The sequence below is a fragment of the Vanacampus margaritifer genome, chromosome 11 (assembly GCF_051991255.1).
Source record: "Vanacampus margaritifer isolate UIUO_Vmar chromosome 11, RoL_Vmar_1.0, whole genome shotgun sequence".
NCBI lineage: Eukaryota > Metazoa > Chordata > Actinopteri > Syngnathiformes > Syngnathidae > Vanacampus > Vanacampus margaritifer.
In genome coordinates, this window is record NC_135442.1 from 12,327,546 (window position 1) to 12,346,969 (window position 19,424).

The 19,424-nt window shown below is 39.9% G+C and overlaps 1 long non-coding RNA gene across 3 annotated transcripts in view; it reads right to left on the bottom strand.

The window, feature by feature from the left end:
- The window catches only part of LOC144060696 (uncharacterized), a 74,339-nt gene that overhangs the window by 46,113 nt on the left and 8,802 nt on the right, over window positions 1–19,424 (bottom strand). The window lies entirely within an intron of this gene.

Genomic DNA, 19,424 nt, shown 5'->3' on the forward strand with positions numbered 1-19,424 from the left:
CCGCTGTGACCGCGCATGCCCCGTAATACCGTTTATGGCACTCATGAGGTGCAAAAACATGTGGCGTGCGTGCAAAAAGTGGGCCGATCCTCTTCCTTTAGCCAAGTTTGAGGGCCAGAGGCTGTTAAGCGCCACCCGGTCGTCGGGATGGACGACATTATCAGTTAATTATCTGATACTTTTGGAGGACAGTCTGCTTTTCATCATGTGTGACACAAACGTGGCTCATACTTTGAAGGCTCCTTGTTTCACTCAGTACCTTACAATGCACACATGAATCCAGTTACAGACATAGATCATAGTTAGGTTTGGCTATGTGCTACTGTTATGCATGTGACGGCTATTATTTGAAATACATCGATTACAGATCTAGTAGCACTGCCTAATTGTCATGGGTTACATATAATAAAAACGGATTATTTTCAGTATAAAGTGGGGGTCTACAAAGTTGAAGGCCATAAAAGTGGTACAATTTGCGTAAAACCTCTGAAAAGTCAAACAAAAGATTGTAAGCCATCATCATGCATGACGTCAGCAAATCAAGAATCAAGAATCAGTGTTGTGAAGTCCTAAGTCAGGGAATAAACAAACTAACCTGCATGTACAACTTTAATGCGACTTTATTTTATTTTTTTGGCCAATCAGATTTCAGCTTCTGTGTCAAGGCCTTCAGGAGTGCTGCCCCATGACACACTATTTGCAATGGCTGTTTTTTTTTTTTTTAACCAATCAGATTTCCGATTCACCAAACAAGAACTGCTACCTGGTTTAGAGTGTCATCATCATCATCATCATCATCATCATCATCATCATCATCATTTTCACACCCTCTGATTGGTTGAGCTAAATAGTCTTGCCTTGTGCACCAAAGGTCGATTTACAGAAGAGGACGAATGATTAAAAATTCATTTTCAAGGAGGACTTTACAAGAAAAACTGGACATTGCGAGGTCAAGTCAGCCAACATCATTTGTGGTTTCTCTTGTTTCAGAGAAGCACGAATGAGCACTACAGCTAGCTTACAGGCAGGAGCAACGAAAAAAGGAGGATTTTATCTCTAAATAATCAGCATGTCTGGTGAGTATTTTTTTAATCATTCAAATTTGGCAGAGTTGTTAATAATACTCTGTAGTGTGTCACATTTAAAGCACATATTATTTGTTCTTTACAGAGTCCTTGGGTTCAAACTGATGAATGACGTCAGCAAACCTCCTGAGACCCTTAGCTCAATGAGTATTATTTAATGGGTTGACTTAACCGTTAAGCCCCCCCCCTCCCTTTTTTTTTTTTGCTAAATAATTTCTCCCACGGGAATTAATTAATCAATTCCAGGGTCGAACAATGGCCATTGCAGTGACGTTGTTAGGCCTATTTCAGGGGGTCTTTCCTTCCTAAGCCCTCGCTATATAATTTTGGTAGATCAGTCACCATTTCCAACAACCATAACGAGTGCGCCAACGCTTTACTACACCTGTAAGTAAAAAGTAGTGGGTGGAATATAGCTAAATGGAACAAGTAAAAGTAAAAAGTGAACTAAACTAACAACTCTGACAATTTAACCAAAAAGTTACTTGAGTAAATGAAGCTCTTTACTACCCACCACTGCTGGTAGGAAGCCAAAGACTCAGACTTAGAAATCCCATGCAAGCAAGGAACGAATGGGTAAACTTTTGGTTTTCCAATCAAATAGTCTGGGTGTCATCATCAAAATGAAGTGTTTACATGCACTTAAAAAGTCTGGTTTTAATAGCTTGGATGTCTTTTTCTCTGGTGTCAGTGTAGTTAAATGTACTGACTCTGACTGCATTACACAACTGTGTTTTTTTTTTTGTTTTTTTAGGGGGGGGGGGGGGGTATTGATCGATGTTTGATGACTCCACACAAGAGAATTTGAGAAAGTGCAATCATTTCTGCGAAACCACACCATTCCGTTCAGAAAGACGTAGCTCATCAAGGGGAAATGACTGCTTAATTAATTTAATTAGCGCTGAGCTACATGCGTTTCCTCTCTAATTATTTGACGTGCCAACTCCCCCCCCCTCCCCCTTCCCACCCGCCCGCCACAATGCATCCAAGCGTTGCGTTCGCAGTAAATAAAGGGACGGTACAAAGACAATGAGATTCCGCGTAGATTGAAACCAGCCCTCATAGCGCGGGAAGAAGCGATCCCTCAGATTTATGTCATCCACTTTTTTTAAAATAGATCACAGTAATTTGATTAAAAGGGATTGACGGCCTGGTGAGTTACTGTCAGCGTGCCAGAGGCCAAAGACTGGTTTTGATTTCTCCCGAGAAGAATCCTTCACCTCGCTGGCAGTTCTTTCAATATGAGGCCAGCGCCTTTCATCTGCGCCTCCGAGCGAGCCGGGGCGCCTTAATGCTTTGCAGATTCCTTTGCAGCTTCGACAATATTTTACCGTCATCGTTTTAGTGGCTCGCCGGATTGGCTTTCAAATGCTTTTACGTGGTGATTTATGCCTTTGGGAGACCGACTGCACAAAAAGCCGTGTAAGAGAGAGCAACAGGACGACCCTGTGCATGGGAACACAAAGCCTCATTAATGCTAATGTTACACAAGGCTGCAGGTGCCTGAAGAAGCAGATAACAGTGCGCCGAGCAATGTTATTTATTGTGAGAAGGAGAAGAAAAAGTCAGGGAAGACAAGACAAAGCCTTATTTCAGGCAAAGGTGACAAACCACAAGTGCAGTACAGACACTTAAGACACCTCAATGGTCAGGATCCTCCATCTGCTGACAGACTGCCTTTGACTTGAAGTTCCTGACACAAAACTATTTGCAGATTTGCAGATCATTGCCCCAAAAATGTGGAATTCACTCACTCCATTTGAGCTTAGCCTCTTATATTGAAAAGGCGTTTTAGGTAGGCATTTCAGGAAGACTACATTGTTTTGATGTTTTGTTTTTTAAGTTTTAATTTGAGTTCATTTTAATCTTATTTTGATTTGTATTTTTGTTGTATTAACTGAAAAATTTTCAATGTTGTGATTTTGTATGACTGTATTCTATGTGTATTCTATACAGATCAAATGTATTTACTCACATAGAGAGTCCTATGTATGCTCGCCCACCCTTCCTTCGGAAAACAGTCAATGCAAACTAAAACCGGGCAGATCCACCCAAATATCGATAGAATCGATACTACTGTGAGTATCGATATCGGATCGATACCAGAACGCTAGTTTCGATGTTTTACATTCGCTTATTTATTTTGGTTGCTCATGGGTCGCTCGCGCAATCCCTTTGTAGCACATAACGGTGGGCGGCAATGGCGTTAACAAATAATTATTTTTTACAGTGAATGACAATGAGTCATATTATGCTTCGTTTGAGCTATTCCAACTACTAGTTGAGTTAGGTATTATTAGTGTAGCACATGTAAGTTTTGTTTGTGTGATGTGACTAGACTAAAATAACTTCGGTGGCTGACGTTTCTTTGAGTGCAGAAAAGTGACAAGAATATGAAGATTATTACTGAATTGCAAATTTAAATAACAGCCCAGGTATGTTTCCGTTAAGGATTTTATATTATTAAGAACCTGACAAGAAAGTCTAATTTGCAAAAAAAAAAAAAAGTTAGATTTAAAATGCCATAATATTTTACTAACCTAAAGGTACTTGGTATCGGCATTGGTATCAGCGATATTGGCACCAGTATTTTGTTGGTATCAATCGATACCAAAATCTCAAGTATCGCACAGCTCTAATGTAAACAATCACTAAACCAGTTCAATAAATCAGATTGCAAATTCTGATGTGTGTGATGAACACCAAGTTTTTCCTTGCCTCCGTCATTGTGACTGTGACGTGAAATGGAACGATAGCCAATCAGGAAGTGGCATAAAGCTAACAAATAATGATAATCAACTAGTTGCGTTGAATATATAACATCTTTCAAGTCGTTCAACTAAATGAAATGAGAGTTTGCGATTACGAGGTAGTTTCCAGGTAAGCTAAGAGTTAGCTTAGCTTCTTCCATCTCTCCTCCTACTACACATAGAAAGAATAAGCTTGCTTTTCATCATGGAGATGTTAAAACATGAATTCTATTACATGTAAATCTTTGCTCAAAAGCTAGCTAGTTGTAAACTAATCTTAAGTATAACCATTAATATAGAATATACTGCAAGAGTACACTACAATTATTCCTATTTATTTTTTATTTTTTTAATAACCTGACCTTAATTTTTTTTTTTTTAAGTTCTTATCAGTTCGGCATTTATGAGACGATTATAAACTTGTAAATTTAACAGAAATTCAGAGCTTTATTGCAGACAAGCATAAGCTAAAGGAGTTGTGAGTGTATCAGTGTAAGCCAATTAAAATATTTCATCTGACTTTTTCATTCAACAAAAACTACTTCCATTTGGAGATATTTGCTTTTCAATCACGAGTAATATGTTAATTCCCCCCACACTCATGAAATAACATTTTATTTCGAATAATATTCATTGCCTTTTTACTTGATATTATTGCTCTCTCTTTTATAGCACTCATGCTCATCATTCTCATAATTAATGCAGTAAAAAAGTTAAAGTAACATGAGGTAGTGAACAAAACACTTTTTGATCATTGCGCCAAGTTGTACATGAATTTTTGATCACTGTCAAATTAAGTGTCATCAGGAGGCGTATGACGCATTGAAACATAACAGATGTGCGGCATCATAAATGCATTTTTAAAACTTTATGCAATAATTATACTTTACCACAGCTAAGAAACCACATTAACATTAATGTGCTTGGAGATAATTGATCGGCGGATTTGATTACGTAAGGCTCTCGTTGACAGGGTCTAGCCGATCTGTTTATCCACTTTTGGAACAGGCCTGATTCCAATCCGAGGATATCCGATTCTATGTGGGTTTATTTTTTTTATTCCCCACTCCACTTGCCGCTGCTGCCCCCCATCTGAATTTGGCCACATGGGAGAAAACAAAGTTGTAATTCTAACAGTGTAAATCCAGCCTTAATGACTCAGAACCCCACAAAAAATAAAATGGAGAAACCACCAAATGTTCACATTGATCCAGATTATCATTGGTAAGACTCACCTAGTGTAGACATGTAGGCTAATTATTGTTATGAGTAAAGCACCTTTCGCATGTGAAATAACTATCGTCTGTCAACATATGAACAGGAATCTGTGGCCCATAATTCAAAAAGCAATCTTTGCCGTAACTAAGAACTGCTGCTTGATTTGTTCTTCAGCGCTGACCTGCATGAACCGCCAAGAATAGCACTCCGATGTCTGATGCGTCTGGTTTATGTTCAGCGTCAAACACTTTCTCGCTCTCTGCCTCTTGATGCTGTGGTGGTGAAGAAAAAAAAAAAGTGTCTCTCGCTGATTGTCCAAATGACGCACCTCAGGTTTACCGCTAGGGTTTTGGGTTAGGGACTAGGTTTATGGGTTAAGGGTTAGGTTAAGATTAGAGTTTGGGTTTAGGGGCTAAATTTAAGGTGTATGGTTACAGATTAGGTTATAGGCTTCGTGTTTTGGGTTAGCAACAAATCTAAGGGGTTAATGTGTTAGGGGGGGGGGGGGGGGGTGGGGGGGGATAAGGGTATATTAGATTGGGGGTTTAAAATAAAATAGGGATGGATTCAGGGTCAGAATTAGTGGTTTGTTTTTAGCCTTTAAAAAGTATCCCTGTCACACACTCTGAAAGAGAGAGGCTCCAAATGGGATCTGAAATATTGAATTAGAGTCTCATTCTTCAAAAAGGCAGCAGGATTTGATTTATTCACTCGGAATTGTGCGGTGTATTTATCATCTTTCTTTCATGTATTATTCACCTCATTTTCCATGTTGGAATATTCGCGCAGGGTGAACTAGGTAAAACATCTCCACTAATTGAACAGGTAGGGGTGGTTGATTAATGTAGAGGAAGTTCCGTCCCTATTTACATATTCATGGCTCTGTAGCCTGCAGGGGTTGAGATGGAAAACCAGTGGAAAACAATGGCGGCTAAGAGTTCCTCCTGTCTGCTTCTCATTACAGTAAGTATGCTCTTGCAGCTACCATGCCTCCCTGCATTCCTAGCTCCACCTCACACAGTGTGTTTGGCTTGTGAGGACAAGCTTACACGCACGGAATGAAAAGACACATTTCACATAAGATCACTCTTTTGGTAAATAAATACCTGACTGACAGCATGTGGAAGTATGACTTTATTTCCTACGGATTTTACCTCACCGCCGTGGAGAGAAAATCACGGTAATGCTGCCTCATTTGAAACATGCAACCCATGTTGCGGTGTTGCCTTTGGCACCGCGTCTCCTTGTCTTCGTTGAAATCCCGCTTGAAAAGTGTCAATCACAGCAGGACTGTCAATTCCACAGCACAGCAAACCTTGAACAATAATGCATCATCCATCCATTTTCTATACCGTTTATCCGTGCAAGGTCACCGGTGAGCTGGGATAGAATCAGCTTTTGTGCAAAAGGCGGGGTACTCCCTGGACTGTTCACCTTTCAATCACAGGACTAACACTACAGACGGACAACCATCCAAATTGGCACATTAGCGACACAACAGTACTTTTGGTACAGGCCCGATTTCGATCTGAGGATATCCGATCCTGTTCCAGCCCTAATAACTCAAAATCCCACAAAATAAAAAGAAGAAACCAACACATTTTAACATGGATTCAGATCAAAGATGTAAAAATAGAGCCATCAGTTATTCAACTAGGCTTTTCAGACAGAACTCACCAAAATGTAAGTGCCAGTGTCTGGTCGGGGGATATAAAATACTTGTACAGACTTGGACAGCGACGATCGCTTTCAGTCAAGGGGAGAGGAGAGTTGAGATCAGCTGTTAAATTTCACAGTTAGGTCCAACTTTTCAGTAATCCCGTCACTCAGCTGCTGTCCCACTTCTGTTACACAGCTGATACTACCTAAAAATCTGGAAAAATACCAGTAGACTTAAATTTTGCCTGTCCTAGTCTCTTGAATCCTCAAGAGTGGGTATGTGAATCAATGATCTTCTCGGCAGTCGTTGTATTTTGTCCTTATTTGTAGCAACACCACAAAATGGCTATTTTAACCGAAATAAAATGAAAGCCGAAAGAATATGACCGAAATAGCATGTTGTGGTGATGCAAGCAAAAAAAACGCTGCAAGCAAGCGTCTGTTTTAATTGAACAGCCAACACCGGGGTGAGTGTCCGCCTCACTTCTCGCTGGCTTTTCACCGTGAGAGTTTGCACCGGTCGGCCGCATCAGCTCCCGGGGTCATTGCGCACACCGGAGGAGAGGGACGTCGCTTGGTGTACAACATTTAAGCGGGTCGAAAAAAAGACAGAACTGCCGTGTACTGCAGTACAGGTGAGCCACTCTTCCTCTTGCACCGCCTTCCCTTTTTTTTTTTTTATAAGAGCCCCTCGAACGCTTCCACTTTTTCACCGGCATCCCGGTGGCCGTGCTAAATACTTTAGCTAATGCTAGCACTAATGCTATCAACAGTTTTAACTCTTTGACTGCCAAAAATGTTAAATGACGTTTAGTAAAAACCTACGGAGGGCCGCCAAGGACGTTAAAAGACGTTCTCCAATTTTTTTGTCTATTTTTTTTGGAAACGGGTGAAGGAAAGCCTTGCCCAGCTGTGGTGAAAGTTTCAAGCAGATCTAGTTAGCCTAATGACTATTTTTGGCCCCTAGATGGCAGCAATGACTCTCTTTTGACAAGATTGGGTAGGCGTCAGTAGAAGACGTGAGGCGGAGCTAGAGGGGACAATGGCTGGGGAAGGGAAGAGAACATGGCGACCGGTTGCAAGCAGCTCACGCTCGAGCATTTTTTTTCAAAGACGAAAAGCATCGACCAACGCTAAAGAGCACATTGATGATGACGATGATCATCATCGATGATGATGATGGTGACTCCGAGGTTGGAAGCGTTGACGCGGCAGTAGAAGACGTGAGGCGGAGCTAGATGGCTGAGGAAGCGAACAATGGCGGTTGCAAGCAGCTCACACTTGGGAATTTTTTTCAAAGACGAAAGGCATCGACCAACGCTAAAGAGCACATTGATGACGACGATGATCATCATCGATGATGATGATGGTGACTCCGAGGTTGACGCCGAAGTTGGAAGCGCTGACGCGGCGGCTATGACGACGTCATAAAGGTTCACGGGCTAGCGATGCTAACACCGGAAAACGCGGAGCACGCTCAGGCGGACGTTCAATCGGACGACGAAGAGTACCCCGAGTCCAATGCATATTCATCGGAGGAGTGGGTACAGTCTGCTACTTGCTATTTATTCCCCGAAAAAAAAGGCCGTCAAGAAAGTGTAACGTCTGCACGCGAAACGGACAATCGAAGTGAAACGTATCTGTTGTGCAAATCCTGCTCCCTCTCCCTGCACGCAGGGCAGTGTTACAAAAAGAAAAACTGTATTTGAAACATCCACATAATTGTAAATAGTACCACAGTTGCACACATTTGTAAATAGTTTGCGAAATTGTTTTGTCAAATTGTTACACTGTTGAATGGAAATAAACGTATTTTGCAATCCAAAAACACTTTTTCATTGTTGGTGGTGGTGTATTACAGAAGTAAAGCACTATTTAGGTGTTTGTGGCATCATTCATGGACAAAAAGAAGTGTAGAATTCACTAGAGTGCATGAAATAACATCGTTTCACAAAAAGCTCTTTTTCTCCGCTTTTTGTTTCAAAACAGAGCATTTCGGTGAAACTAACCATTTTCTATTGTTGATTACTGAATAACGGAATAAGGTAGAAACAAACTTTTTTTTTCTGATGAAAGATGAGAGTTCAATCTTTCATCTGGTAGTATGCGTGTTTCCATGGTCCAAACACAACATTTTCTGTGGACCTTGAAAGATCAGTCAAAATGCTTAAATCGCCTGGCACTGGCGACATCCCGTTTCTGAAAACGTCTGGCAGTCAAAAAGTTAATCATGGAATTATTTAAAATTCTCTGATTTCTGCATAGAAACAGTAATTGTTCACTGATTTCTGTAGTCCTTCATGAAAGAAGACTAATTATCTTCCGTGTTCAATCAAAATAAGACATTTGCAAAAATCTGTTTTTACTTTGGAAAACAATGACCGATCCGGTAGTAATATAGTACAACATCAATCCCCCTTTGTTTTTTAAATCTGTATAGAGAACCAGTTCTCAAAAGAACCAGTTTTCGATTCTAACCCCAGAATGGGAATACAGTGAATAACCTGGGGGCACATAACATAAATAATTGTGCGTTCTGTTCACTAGAAAATCATTTGGATATAAAGGATCCACCGTACTTCTAAACTGGGTTGCAATTGTGGTACTCAAATCTGACCTTAAACTCTGGTAGGAAATACTTGATGATTTATTTAGCATTTTAGTAGCTGGTATAAACCGGGTCACTGCCTAAATTGGCGCTGGTAAGTGTGAATAAAACCCACTGGAGCCTCTTTGCAGGAAAGAAAAACTGCATTGTTGGACACCAAACCCACCCTTCTTTAACGCCAAACAACACCAACGCAATCTGGGTTGCGGCCCACGCTGGGAAAATAAAGGTCCATGAATTGTCTGCTAAAGTGAGTTTTCCTGCACGGGATATCTCATCTTTCTTTCCACAAACACTTACTGAATGATGGATCTCACCGAGCAAGTGTGTGAGTTTGTTCGAGGAGTCCTGGAGACGGCGCAACAATCAAATAAAACCTCTGGCATGTTCGTAGTCCCATCGTTGGACTTTTTTCTTTTTTCTTTTTTTTTACCGCTGCAAGTGATTTGTCATGTTTTAACTCATGAGGTCTGTAGCCATGAAGCCAGGGCATTCCTCCCCAAAGCTGACAGGAGAGGATCGTGGAAGGATCCCAAAAATAGAATGAAGATAAATGTTTTGCTGCGCTTGTTGCAACGCCTATGTAAAATGTACAGACATTTGTTTCGATGCAATATGGTGATGAATACGTGCATTTAAACAGTGTGCTAAAACTGCTGCACACGCCGGTATCTCTTTGATTCATTATCTCTTATGCCTTAAAGACTGTGTAAAGTGACATCAGGGCTTTGTTTCTGACTACATGAGTGGTTGTGGAAATATATCATTAAACTGTTTATCGGCATTTCACTTGTCCTGGTTTTTTGTGTGTGTAATTTGCCAGAGGATATTCATTTTTAAAACAGCTTGAAATTGTCACCTCTCATCCTTTAATCATTCTAAATATGCAAACTATGCACAAAAAAAAACTGACTAAATAATAGTAAATAATGTCCCACTCAAAACCACTGTAAACACCTTTAAAAATAAATAAATAAATAAATAAATAATAATAACAAACTAATGTAAGCCTTTTAACATTTCAATTTGAACTGCAGTGACTGAGTTTTCTAGTTTTGTAGTTGATCCATTCAAAGCATGCAGCAAAATTTCACTCCTTTTACAATTCTCTGCAAAGGACCCTCTGCACTGAAATTTGAAATGTGTTGCTATTGATGTTAAAATGTTGCGTTTGCAAACTTAGCCATCCATCCATTTTCTTAACTGCTTATCCCTCACTAGGGTTGTGGTCGTTTGCAAATTTATGTGGGAGTTAACTCATTCATTACGATTGACGGCTATAGAGGTCAAATATCCATTTTAACTGAGGAGGCTACAGAGATCAAACCTATTTTATCTTAGTAATATTTCAATGATTCTTGCTATTGTCAAAGCAAGAATTTTCCCACTAAATATCGGACATCCAATTTGTTAATTTTTTGTTAATCCGATGGACACGTAGCAAAGCACATATATAGCTCTAAAACATTAAACCAATTTTAACAAACTGGATTAGTACGCTCGATTTTTATTCCTCTATTGAGCATTTTCATGCATGTTTTCACACCATTATTTTAGTCATTTTAAATGATGAATATAGACCTACAAATTTCTCTATAAAAAGCGCCAAAAGGACGTCCACGTGACGTTTTTAATCCGATTTCAACTTTGCACAGACATATATATATATATATATATATTATATATGTCACTAACCAACATAGAAATGAGGTTGACGAAATTACATAATATGTTATTGCAATCTACACCCAAATGTGATGTCTTTTCTACATATGGCCATCACGTAGAAACAATGTTGTTTCTACGTCGGCTTGCTCAGTGGGTTGATTAATAAACTCTAAGTTGATTGGGGAAACAGAGGTTATGGATCAAACCAGTGCATGTTGCCTCTTTGTAATCGAAGCCAATTTCTTTTTCTTCGTCTACACTCTTTTGCACTTTACCTAATCAAGAGTACATTTTAAAATACTATACAACACAAGACAATTGAGGCAGCAGAGTTTAAAGAGCCAAAATACGATTATTATTTTTTTGCACTCTGCCGGATAGGATTTTCCAAAAATGTTGTCATCATATCAGGAATGACTTAAATGATTGTTATGCTGTCAAAACCTGTTGATTTTGAATGATATCAAAGATGGTCACTGCAGCTTAAGACAAAGATCCAGTCATTACATGCTGCTTCTCAACAATGCCTGTGGCTATTTTTATACCATTTCCCCCCTAATGTTTCTGAAATGATTTCTCCATGGACCAAGAACCCTGTGAAATTTCATGAGGCCAGAAAGCTGTTGGTTCCCATCCTCTTTGTGATTTTGATTAACTTCTCCTTGCTCTACTAAATACTTTTTTTTTTTTTTTTTTACATTCATGTGAGAATCTCTCTTCATGTTGAACTCCTGATTCCATGCCAAAGTCGTAATGATCAGAACAATGCTTCAGGTAGGAGTTGAGCAATGGCTAAGGTCTGCTTGGATGTATCTTAATTTCCCAGCCGCTGATTTTACTTGACTTCTTTCGACAACAAACTAGTCAAGAAGGAATGAACAGTGCCTTTGAGAGTACAGCCAAGCAGAGTGTTCACACAATTCATCCACTATCCATTCCACACAAACAACTGAATTCTCAATGACCAATTAATGGATTACTACGCCCGTCCTTATAGTCAGAGCCAGAAACCAATTGATTTTGAATGGCATCCACTGGGAGATTTGTGGTAGTCGAGTCAAAAAGACAAACTGGTGCAACGTTTTCAAACTCAGTGATAACTGGAATGACTTAAATAGAAATTCATCGAGTCATTGGACGTCTGTCAAGTTCCTTGTATGGCTTTTAAAAAATAATAATTTATTCTTACTCCCTGCAGCTCGACACATCATAAATGTCCATTGTTGTAATGTTGAATCTTTACCATACTTTATGAGCAGGTTGGATGCGGTACAACAGATACAGCACCAAGATAAGACTGAAATATTCTTTGGTGACTGGCTTGGCGGCTTTCTTGAGCCATAGAACAAATCACTTGAGTCATGTGTCTGATTTTTAATGAAAACCTGCATCTTGGACCGTTTCTTTTTTTCCAGAGGATATGACCACAAAATAGAAAATAAAACTATTTCTTATGATTGACCTCATAAATCTTTTTTAAAATCCTTTCCCAAAAGCCCACGCTTCATACCGCTAATAATATCAGCGCAAAAATGTCCTGATTTATTAGATCCTCGACGTTTCACAATCCGAGGACAAATTGGCTTGCTGAAAAATGCACGAACGCAGCGAAAACGCTCCCATGTTGGACCAAAATGCATTCCTGATGTTGCTACATGAGGGGACGTGGGCATGCCCATCTCACCGCTATTTATGAGTGTGCGGGTGGGACCTGATCTGAATGGAGCGTTTTGGGGGTGAACCAGCAGGATGCTTCAAGCTGATGGAGATGGCTCACAACATTGAGAGAACTGTGAGACAGAGCAGTCATGCTTCTAAAAAAAAATAAAATAGCATCTCCACATCTTGAGAAGTAATCATTCCCTTCTGGATGTATTTATGAGGGCGGACGAGCTGCGGCTGTGACGCCTGTGCAATATAAAGAGGAAGAAGACTCTTAAATACCAGCGTGACCGAAGTGACACTGCGCCTTCGTCATTACATAAAAGACTTTTACTTTTGTTTGTTTGTTGTTGAATATCAGGAGAATCAACCCGAGTGGAATGTCTGCCTGTGACATCTTTTATATTGCCGCATATCGCTATCTCTAGTCTCAGATGTACCTTAGACGAAAATAAAAGTCAAGCAGTCATCCGTCCATTTTCTATAGCACTCCCATTATTAGGGTTACGGGTAAGCTTGAACATATTCATTCACGCTCATAATCACATTTTTGGACCATTTTGAGTCAACAATGAAATTGGCATGCATGTTTTTTGAAAGTAAGGGAAAGTCGGAGGAAGGCCCGGAACTGAAATTCAAACCCAGAATCTCAAAGGTGTGATGCTGAGGCACTGACCAATATTCCACCAAGCTGCTATGCAGAAAAAACATGGAATTGAAATGCCTCAAATATAATATCATATGGAAACCATTCAGAAATGCCAAGAATTGAGTGAGACATAAAAGCGAAATCCAGCTAATTTCAAAGGTATAACTTTTTCTTTGTTTTTTTGCAACTGATTTAGCACTAGCTAGCTCATTGTCAAATGGGTAGTTGCTTTAATGTACTATTCAAAACTGTTCTTATATTTACACTTGGTAATTTATTTTTAAACTTTTATGATTTGGTGATTTCTTTTTAAACTTATATGACCCTGCATAATGTTAAACCTTTACTACTGTTAATGTGAGTCGTGCACCGGATAGCTGCGATGTCTCATTTAAAATTATCTACGTAGTATAATTTCTCTTGTACTGTACATGGTGCTACTTACCAAAAGTAGTGTTTTTGTGTGTGTGAGATTAACTCTTTGACTGCCAGACGTTTTCAGAAAAGGGATGCCATGGGTGCCAGCCGATTTAAGCATTTTTGACTGATCTTTCAAGGTCCACAGAAAATTATGTGTTTGGACTATGGAAACACACATACTACCAAATGAAAGATTGGACTCTCATCTTTCATCAGAAAAAAAAGTTTGTTTCTACCTTATTCCGTTTTTCAGTAATCAACAATAAAAAATGGTTAATTTCACCTGTGTTTTGAAAAAAAAAACGTATTTTAACGTCTTTGGCAGTCCTCCATAGGATTTTACTAAATGTTATTTAACGTCTTTGGCAGTCAAAGAGTTAACACATTTGTATGCTCGTATGACCGTTAAGAAAGTTACCACAAACATTGCCTGTACAATTAAAAGTTTGACGATAGTGAAGTTTGACCCTGGAAATGATTATTTCTCTTTCCATTGTTATTTATTTTAGGGGGTTGGGTTAAACCTTTAAGGTTGTTTTTCAAAGAAAAAAACAACCTTAAACCCGACCTCGTCGTATTGAGCACGAAACTCATTTATAATTCAAATGCAAGGAGTAAAGGTGCGAGCCAGGCTGTCTGGACAACCCACACGCATGAAATCATCTCTCAAAGCGGCACTCAACACGTGCAAATCACCGTGCAGGGAAAGAAAAATTATCCACGGACATTTTAGGATTATAGGGAAGAATATTTTTTAAAGGAGTTTACAAGACAGGTCATCTGAGAGGTAGAATGTTTACAAATTCATCACAGGATTAGAATGGGCTTGGATTTATGTACTATGCCGAGGGTTAAGCAATTCCATGTCCAAATGCTGGGAAATTGGTATTTTATGCACCGATTCCAAGTCTGTGGATCTGGTTTGAGCACATGACACGCTCTTGAATTTGTTATTCTCTTTCATGAAGGCTGAAGCATTGTCTCCGTCGGAGCTCTGCGAGCCTCCAAGGACGTCTGGGGAAGTCTGCCATGTGTTTGTTTGTCTGATGTCCATTTATAATGGATCTGGATTTCCAAACAAAAACATCAAAGTGCCGATCGCCGATCGTTATGTCTTGGAACTCCGGAATCACGTTACGTGTATGAAATGAGCTAAACAACATGAAAGGACGGCAGGATTTAGCAATAAGGCAGATGGATATGAATGAGCATACATTCACAGGAAAACAAGTCTCACTAGGCTATTTATTTCTTTTTATTGCATTCAGAGAGAGAGGAAAGTTGAAACAACCTTCGGATAAATTATTGTTGTGTCTCAGAATGCTTGTTAAAAAGACAAACACTCCAAATGAGAATGGGCTCCAGTGGAAGGGCCACAATCCAAATATTTTATGTATTATTGAACGTGTATCTTTTCCTCATGAGAAAATAAGAGTCTTTTTTTACCACCAATTATTTTCCAACATACTGTAAATACTACGAGTTCAATCATGTCAGGAGTCGTGGACCACAAACCCGGCATCATTTAAATATGCATCTTTCGGACGCAATTTTCATGTTGATTCACTTCTTATAATTGCACAAGCACACTGACGAAACGGAACAGACATAGAACAGGAAATAGAACTTATCATAACGTGGGAAAGAGGAAAAAAACGTTGTTATCCTCTTTGATCAGTACAATTAGTAAAAAAAAAGATGTGTTTGTGTAGAGACTCACCTCCCAGTAATTTATCTGCACATTTCTTCCTATTTGCATCACTAACCATACTTAATGGAAAGTAAGCAATTCTTACTCTTTACAGCATTTGTCTTCTTTTACACTACAGCTAAGAACGTTCAAACAGGTTGACCATGTCATGGAATGGATTGTGTTCAACATTAAAGGTTCCACTCCATTTCTGACACAAAAACAAAAAAATCTCCATAAGGGCAATGGGGCAAAAACAGTGCTTTTGTTCACAATAACTAAACTAAAGTGAAGGTGATAAATAGCCTGCTAATGGCCGTAAAAGTGCGCATTCAAGAGCTGTTGAGAGACAATGTGTGTTCATATCCACAGAACACAATAACCCACTTGCTGATGCATGAGGCGACACTCTGGGTTACAACCTATTTTTGCTTGGATTCACCTCGGCGAACGTCTCAAGGAGTTCCTGCCTTGACATTTACAAGGCCCGTGATGAATGCGGACGGCTGCTGCGGGTTTTATCTCCTCGCACGCCGGGTGCCGCGGAGGCCACGGTGTCAGCCCGTCCGGCGTCTTGCACCCCGCCCCTCAAGCGTCAGCAACAAGAAAGACATCTGGACCTTGAGCTCGAGTGGCCTTGTAGCGCCACAGGACTATTTCCCCCTATCATTTTCCTCATTTATCAGTTACACTTCCAACACACGCCATTGATGTGCAGTGATCCTAAAGCCAAGGCCTCTCTTTTGATATGGAAACAACGCGATCCATCAGCCGCTCCCCTTGAGCTCAAAGCCGACAAAATGACATTGAATGTAATTGTTTGCCATGTGATCGTGCTCCGTCCGGTTACTCCTGCTTTGACTGTAATCCGACTTTAAAAGTGTGCTCAAAAACAGAAAAGAATGAGCAGGAACATTACACATGGCCTATCTCTGGAAATCATTTGGCTCAGTGTCCGGACCTCGCCGGGATATAACGCAACAGACGGCACACGGGAGATGTAGTGAGTAACGTAGTGGCGGTTAACTGAAAGTAGATCTATTACTCAAGCAACCTGTCCTGTTTCCACCCCCGCTACGAGCTCCGGTGAGAGCTTAACCCTGAGGGCGAGGCAGCGCTCGACATGTGCAAGTAATTTGTATAGAATAAATAACGGTATGATCTTATGATTGTCAGCTGCTCTGGGCTTGGCTGGTTGGCTCAGAAGAGATGTCGAGGTAACCGTGCCAAGCTGTTAGGCATCAAATGTGAGGTCCACGAGCGGCACATTAGAAGTTCAGATTGTGCCTGGTTATATCTTAACTTAATCATTATTCGTCACTGATCATTAACACCTGCTAGCCATCAGGTGTAACAGTTATGACTCACTAAGTGATTGGAGTAAAGTAGGAATTTAGTAGGACAACGAACAAACGAAAGTGTAATGACTAGAAACCTGATATTTTTCCATGTGTTACATTTTAATAATAATTGTTGTAGTACAATATGGCTAAAATAGACAAATCTGTGTTTAATGTGGACAAAATGAAAAAATATTTCGGATATCCTTCATTTTAATGACCACAGATTTTGTCTTGGCATAGGCATAAGCGGTTTGGAAAATGAATAAAGTGCTTTTAAAAAAAAATCTAATGATCTAATAATGTAGTAAACAAAGTACCAGTTTATCTATCCATCCGTTTTATTCTGTTAAGGGTTCTAAGGCTGACTTGAAAGGCAGACTATACCCTGAACTAAATCAATTAATCTAGTAACTGCTCTGATACTTGTGTGATTACTCTAAGCCTTTTCTTACTAAGACTTTAGACAAAACGTAATCGTTTTAAACCGAGTAGAACGTCAAGATTTGGCAATAAAATGTGCGGTTATATATACACAACACAGTTGTTTTCAGCCATTTACCTTCATCTAAACTTAATGTGCACTGGTTTAGATTTAATAAATGGCTTGTTTGGGGTTAAATGGCATAACCGCTATCGTCCAGAATAGACTGAGTTGCCTCAATGGAAAAGCATTATGACAATCTCAAAAGATTAATTCCAGAGCACGTATATAATGGAGCATGGAGGATGGCAAGCACCTTCAAAGTGCAGCCAAACAGATAAGACCTTGGCAATGCTACCTTGTGTCACCATGGAGACCTTTGAGGAAAGACAGAATAGGTCCTTTTGCAGAGAAGCCTGATACACAGCGACAAGGACGCGGAGGAATGAAAAGCGGGAGGAAGACAAAAAAGAGGTGCTCACATCTTGGAAGCACATGTGCTGGCGGGACCACAAGCAGAGTTAAAGTTAGGAAGATACATTTGTTTGTTGAAGGAAAAAAACAGGTCTGCTTTATTCCCAGAAAGCCTGCAGATGACGCGAGTAAACGCGGCCTTGTTTTCATCAGAGACACCTTACAAAGACCCAATGCGCGGACGCTAACAAGGCGAATGAAGACATGTCAAGCGGTGACGGGTGCAAAAAGCGTGTTAACAATCTAATCGCGGCAGAACAAAGACAAGGACTGAAGTCTTTGCAGCCGTCACAGACAGCACAGTTTAAACATGTCGAAAAAGATTCCCAATAACAGGATGCACACAGAACACAGTGTTGAAACGGTTTAATAATGAAGGTACTGCGCTGTTGTTTGCTGCACAACTGAACAAATAAATGGCGCACCTCAAAGATGTCCCTTCAGGGAAAAAAAAGGTGGTGGCACTAGGAGCCTAGGGGGCAATTACGTTTATGCGTTAACACCTACATGAGCCTGAAACTAATGCAACATGTATGTCCTGTTCATTGTCACAGGTGAGCTAGCATCCCGGTCCTGAGTCTTTGTACTTCCTGAACTGGTGGCCAGTCAACCAAAAGGCAAATAGAGAAATCGTTTACCAATTACCAGTCATTTAGAGCTTCAAATTAACCAACCATGCATGATTTTGAAAGCTGGAGTACTGCAATCAAGAAGTACAGGAAATGTTAATCAAGGGAAGCAACTTGAGTTCTGGTAAATAAAAACATCTGAATATACCGTGTCATATGTGTATGAATAGAATGAGATGTTGCGAAGCACATAATGATGGATGAAAACATCTGGTTGGAGACAGGAATTTTTCGGGTTTAACTGGGACTTTGAGGTGAACCAAGGACAGATACTACGAATGCATTGAGATATATTGTCTGAAGTTTGAAAACAGACAGACACAATGTACCGTTTGAGACAAGAATGCTCCTAGGGATGGACTAGGCCCATGTCCAGAGAATCATGAACAAATGAGTGAGCTGTTGTAATAAATTTCATTGGATAGTTTGACCCGATGAAGTGAGTCAATAATAGACTGTCAACTCCTGGCTAGCTACAAGAATTATTACGCTAATATAAACCCCTCATTGCCCTTTTATAATCTATCAATATCGGTAAGTCAGCAAATGAAAGCAGTTAGTTGTGAATGTCCAAGTAAAACAGAAGAGACAATCCATATATAAAACAGTAGGTCCATATTTGATGATAGAACTCACTTCTCGTATGGACGTGCACCTCTGCACTGTCAGCATTCCATGTGTTATTATTTCCAGGCTTGGGGAGTAACGGAATACGTGTACTGCCGTTATGTAATCAGATTATTATTTTTTTTTTTTGTATTTCATTACAGTTACAGGAAAAAACATGTAATCAGATTACAGGTACATTTATTAAAAATGAGGATTACTTCAAGGGATTACAATTTCTACGATTGGAGCGAGAGCAAAAGAGGGCGAGAGAGAGAGAGAGAGAGAGAGACAGAGGGACAGAGTGACAGAGTGAGAGAGAGCGCGTACACGCCCGCGCAAGTGAAACCGTTGCTACATGTAGGGGAGGTGGGGACGAAAGATCTATCTATCTATCTATCTATCTATCTATCTATCTATCTATCTATCTATCTATCAAACTGAGATGTGGTTGCTTTCAATGACAGTTCGAAAACAGCATATGGCCTTCAATCAATCAATCAATCCATCTGTAGCCTACATGCTTTTTAATTACACAAGGA